The following is a 6,423-nucleotide window of genomic DNA, read 5'->3' as shown; positions in this document are numbered from 1 at the left end:
AAGTGTGGCTTTGTGTGGGAAGAGGGAAAGCGTAGATATATTATGTGGGCTAGGTATTTTTGATATTGCATGTCTGGAGAGCAGGATGTGTGTGGACATTGGGCAGCTAAGGGGTGGAATGTAGCAGACAGCTATTGTTTTATCCCACTCATCTGCTGTTTCCTCTTTTTGTAACAGAACTCCTCTGTTTGGGAACTGCTCTCAGCTTAGCTCCAGATTCCCAGGGTGAACACATGATCTGCGAGCAGCCGGTGTGCTGGACACAATATGTCTCCCTGGATTTTTGCTGAAATCATTGGGAAAGATTCAAGTTTCCACTCTGAAATCAAAGATGTTAATGATTGCAGGGCCATCTTTGCCACCACATGTGAAGAGTCTGCCTTGAAATGGAGCCAACATAGAAGAAAGCAGAGTGAAGAGGGAGAGAGAGGATATCCCGAAGGCACCATTTGAGTTCCCAAATCCAGCTACATCTCTAGATTGAAATGATTTTCTTCACAACCTAATTTGGGTTGGATTTCTATTATTTACAACAAAAGCTAAAATCTGGTCCATGTGCACAGGTACAGTGAGCTATTCCTGTGCTGGTTAGTAAACAGCTACTGCCTCAAGCCTTCTAAGTGGTATCCACCCTCCCTGTCCCGGCAGTCCTGGTGCCTTCTTTGGGGCTTCTCTCTAGACCTTTCCATAATCCAGCAACCAGAGGGTTAGTACCTGGGCACAGCAGGGGACCTCCAGAAGCATGCTTTTGGCAATGTGGTCAGTCCTTGCTAATTTGTTAGGGTCCTGTGCGAGGCGGATTGCTTAAAGTTTTAGTATCACTCATGACACCATTCAAATTGATTCCGAGGGATGTAAACCTGGCGGCCATTGGGAGTATTCCACTCACTGACCACCCTCCCTCCTGTGCTTGCTTCCCAACATCTTGGTTATATTTCCCCAAACTCTTCACACTCTTGTACGTCTCCTGTGTCTTGCATAGTTGTTATTCCCTCTCCCTAGAATTTCCTTTTCAAATTACCCACTACTGAACTCCTACTCCTCCCTTTACACTCTGCCCAAATAATCCAAGTCCAAGATAGAAATGCCGTGATTGAGAGAAGACAGTAATTACTTCTGTGAAGAGAGAGAAGAATCTAAGCTGAGCCATTTAAAGTTTCTTTTTTATTTTTGAAATGGCGAGATAGAACATACACACAGAAAAGGAATTAGATAAATGTGTTTAGCTTAACACATAAAGACAACACTCATGAAGAGTGAGTAATTAGAACATTGCCAACATCAAATCACAAATGATTCCTTCCCCTTGGTGGGAACTCTACCCTGACTTTCATAATGACAGACTCCTGCATGCATTCCTAGACAATACAGTTTAATTCTGCCTGTTTTTGAATCTCATATAATCATATGGTAGATGTAGTTGTGGGTCTGGCTTCTTTCATTCAATATTATGCTTGTAAGATTCATTTATAGACTGGTATTAGGCTATCTGTCATTTTCATTGTTGCATAAAATTACATTTAAAAAAGATATAACAATTTATTAAATTATTCTACTGCTGATGGACCTTGGTTGTCTCAAATTTGGATTCATTATGAACAATGTCCATAAGAAATCTTGTACATGTCTCCTAGATCATGTGTGCACAGATTTCTCTGAGACATGAGCTTATGTATCTTCAACTCTTTTAGGTTAAGTTGAACTCTTTTGCAAAATACTTGTGCCAGTTGACACTCGTTCCAACGGTGCTTGAGAGGTGCTTGTTGTTTTCCTTTTTTGCCAAGTCTTGATATTCGTTAGTCTCTAAAAGTTTTGCAGATCTGACAGATGTATAAAGGCATTTCATTGTAGATTTAATTTGCATATTTCCATGATTACTAATTAGGTTGTGCACCCTTTTATATGTTTATTAGTTATTCAGATTTCCTCTTTTGTGAAGTGCCACTTCAATTCTCTTACCATTTTTCTTTTGTGTTGTGTATTTCATATTGATTTGTAGAAGTTAAAAAATCTTTGAATATTAGACTTTTGTTGGATATTAAGTGTGTTTTTCCCAGTTGTGGAGATCCAACCCAGGACTTTATGCATGCTTAGCAAGCATTTTATCAATAAGCTACACCCCCGGCTCCTATAAGTGTTTTAAATATTTTCTGTTACTCTGCAACTTGCTTTGTAACTCTTAAGGTATATTTTAATTAACTGATATTCTAGATTTTAATGTAGTCTAAGTCATTGTTTTTTATTTATTATGCAGGTACACACATATTTCTATTTATTCTAAAAGTTTAACATATTTTCCTTTCACATTTCAATACACCTGGAATTGATTTTTGAGTATGGTTTTGTTAGGACTCTAATATTTTTCTTTTGAAAGCACAATTGCCCCAGTACCATTTATACAAAGGTCCTCTTGTGCACTGCTAAGCTATCCTGTCTTTGCCATATTTTAATCGTTCATATACATGCTTGGGTCAATTTATTTTTGCTATTGATACTCAGCTAAGTTGTATTGCAGTCTAAAATATACACTTTATGCCTTTTGTCTTTTGAAAACTTTTGGAGTCTTATTCTATAGCTATTTTTGTATATGAACTATTTTTGTAACTGTTCCTTAAGTACTTAAATTTGTACTTTGCACTTAGTTGATAAACATTTGCACAGTGTATAATTTCTTCTTTTATTTTTATCTTTTTGTTAACCTTAGGTTTTAGGTATATCTCTTGGTAAATATCATTTATTTGAATTTTTTGAGTCCTGCCTGACATTCTTTGTCTGTATTCTGGAGCATTTGGTCCATCCATTTACATTTAGTATAATTATTAATATATTGGTGTTCAAATATACCACATTACTCTGTCTTTTCCACTTGTTCCTCTTATTCTACATTTCTTATTTTTCTTCTTTTTTACCTGACTTTTTAAATTGGTGGATTGTTTCTTAGCTTATTTCCACTATCCTAGTTTGAAACTCTGTTTCTGTTCTGTTAGTGACAACTCTAGTAATTAAGTAATGCATTCTTAACTTACCAAAGTCTAACAATAATAAAAACATTTACTATCCTTCTGGATAATAATAAACTTTATGAACCCTATCCTATTCATGTCCTCCCAACTACCTGTTATTATTGTCTGGTATTTATACAGTGCTGTTGATGTTTTCAATGGGAGGAGTGATTTAAATAATCTACCCTGTCACTACTGGAAATCTTGGAATGACTTTTTAATTAATCAATCTATTTAAAAATGTTCAAACTGTGCTCAACTCTAGACTGAGGGTCTGTTTTATTTTGCATCCCTAGGACTTTGGAAAGTGAGTTTACATTTGTCTTTTTTTTTTTTTTTAAAGATATACAAATTTTTTAGTGGTAGATGGACAAAATACCTTCATTTTATTTATTTATTTTTATGTGGTGCTAAGGATCAAACTCAGTGCCTTGTACATGCCAGGTGAGTGCTCTACCACTGAGCCACAACCTTTGTCTTAAGGCAAATACTTTAGTACACCAAGTCTCTCCTCTACTCACTCTTCTAGATTGACTGAAAGTTCTCAAATGTACTTTGCCATCCATGTCTCTGTGTTACATAGTTTAATGTCATAAAAATTAGGGTGGAGTTTATGATGGGAGCATCTATTGAAGAACTTGCAAGTTCTAGATATCCACATGTTCAGCACCATTGTTCTGGGCCTTGTCTCCTTTCAGTGCTGAAGTGTCCTTACATATTCTGGGCACAGAGTTTCTAGTGCCATCTCTGATGGTGAGGTTGATGATGTACCTTTGGCTGTTCATCTTCCTTGGATGTCTCAGGTTTGCTGCCCTGGAAATAGAATTCCTACCTTGTAATTGAATCCCTGGATAAAATTTGGAACTGAATCTAGTGAAATTTTCAAAGAATAATCTAGCATTTGCATTGGATACATTTCCAAAAGCTCTGAGTAATGCAAGATCTATTGTATCCCTTTTCTAATGGTTCCCATTATAATTTGGGAAATGCATGTGTATGGAAAAAAATTGTAGAGCATATTGGTTTCCTAGGGTTGCTGTAACAAATTACCACCAACTGGGTGGCTTACAACAGAAATTCATTCTCATATTTCTGGAGGCTGGACATTTAATATCAAGGTATTATCTGGACTGTTCTCTCTCTGGAGTCTCCAGGGGAGAATCCTTGCCTTCCACACCTCCTCCTCGCTTCTGATAGTTACCAGAAGTCCTTGCCATTCCTTAGTTTGCAGCTTCATCTGTCTTCACATAGCTGTCTACCTCACGTGTGTTTATGTGTTTCACATTGTATTCTTCTCTGACCAAACTTCTCTCATATTATTATTCAAGTTATTGGATTAGAGACCACTCTAATCTAGTATAACCTCATTTTAATTTGATTACAATTGAGAAGATCCTATTTCCAAATGAAATCACATTCATGATTCAGAGTCATGTACAACTAATTAGAATGAATAAAAAATTAATAAAAAAAGAGGACTTCAATATATTTTTGGGGGGCAGTCACAATTCTACCTACAACAAAGGGCAAAATATGTGATAAGAATGCCTTTGGGAATAATATTATCTACTTAGTAAAACTAGTTTGATGGTTGGATATATTTAATGATTGCACCTAACACTATAAAAATAAGCCAGTCCCTAAGCTCTCTGTCTACCTAGCTGTCTTATAAACACTTGGGCTATTGTCATTTCAGTTGATGTTTTCATTGACCGCGTGGGATTGAAGATGTTGAAGAAGCTGTATGGTCAATATCTGTGCATTCTGGTTCAGCGGCATACGAACCTAATGCCAGAGGGTAGCTACTTTGGGCTGCTATTCTAGCACCATCTTATTTTGCCTATGTAGGTACTGGCAACTGCCAACAAGCATCTTGAAAGCCTTCTGCTTCTGATGGGTCAAACTATGAGAGAAGGAGAGTAAGCCCCAGAAAACTTGCTTTCATGAGGCATATCAGATGGATCAACCTCTATGCCAGTGGAAAATCTTATAAAACGATCAACTATATATCCAGTTAATCGACCTAATCTTTCTGATTGTGACTGGGAATATCCCAAGCATTAATACAAGATCATAGCTGTTAAGATTCATTATGTCCTAGGTAGCCACATGAACTCTTTGTTATTCTTCATCTGCCTAAATATACTCTACTGATAACCCTTACTCCATTCTTTGAATAAATCCAATTCATCTTTTGGAGCTTAACTCCTATTTTATCTCATGTACTTGGAGCAATGTCGGCCCTATAACAGGATTTTAATAAATTGGTAGATGAATGAAAAGAACTACTGGCCATACCTTTTATCTACCAGATCATCTTTTTCAAATATTCCTTTTCTTTTGGTTATACTAATTATGAAGTCCATAGCCCCAGGGATATATGAAAACCTTCCTTCTTAAGGTCTGATATGAGATGTAAAAAGGCTCTGGAATGTTTCCAAAAACTGCCTTGGTAGCCTCATAGCAGAAGTTCTGGCCATTGGAATGGAGAGTGTTTTTCCCATCTAAAGGGAACAGGGCACCCCTGAATTCTACCACAGAAGACACAAGGGCTAGGCAAAACAGAATGTTTCCCACTCCCACTGATTTAGCATATGGGGAAATAGGTTCATAGGGGAAAGAACTCAGCTCTGGCCAGCCAGGCAATTGGTGGGAAGAGTTAAGATTAGAACCAGACTCTCCAGCTTCCAGGACAGTGTTCCTTCTGGCCCTACCCAACCTCAAACTCCAACTACAAAATATCAGGATCCCTGAAAGTGAGAAGAAATGACTTATAATACATGTCAGTAACACATTAAGAAATTAATCAAGAAAAAGTGATGCTTTAAGATATAACAGTGGTCTTGGGCTGGGGAAATAGCTCAGTTGGTAAAGTGCTTGCCTTATAAGCACAGGGCCCTGAGTTCGATCCCCAGCACTGAAAAAAAAAAAAAAGATTTAAGATATAACAGTGGTCTTTACATACTTTTAAAAATATTAGTTTTAATGGAATTCTCAAAGGCATTTCATGGCATAGACCACAGGCGTTACTCTGGGTTGGAGAAGTTGTCTAGAAGTTCTCAACATGCAATCATGCAAACTCCTAAATAATATCGCACATCTCTATGTGGTATTTCAAAGAAGACAACCGCAGACCTTCAGCAGTGTCCTTACCATATCTCTGAAAGTTCTAGTCCTGAGAAATTTGTGTAGGTAGATAAAATCCCTGGTCATGACTAAAATAAATAGATCAGTGATGTTTTCTGGACGGTAAGAGAACCCCATCATTTGATATTGAAATTCAGAAGTGAAGTCAAAGTAGAGATAATCTTGGCTTTTGACTCTTGTTGTATGGGGACATTTTCAAAGATGGGTACCAGCTACATTCCCTGCCCATTTCCAACATTGTGCGACGTGCATTGGTGAGGCCGTAGCTGGGGGC

Source organism: Sciurus carolinensis, chromosome 17, assembly GCF_902686445.1.
Source record: "Sciurus carolinensis chromosome 17, mSciCar1.2, whole genome shotgun sequence".
Taxonomy (NCBI): Eukaryota; Metazoa; Chordata; class Mammalia; order Rodentia; family Sciuridae; genus Sciurus; species Sciurus carolinensis.
The sequence above is the reverse complement of the archived record's forward strand: the minus strand, read 5'-3'. Positions refer to the sequence as shown.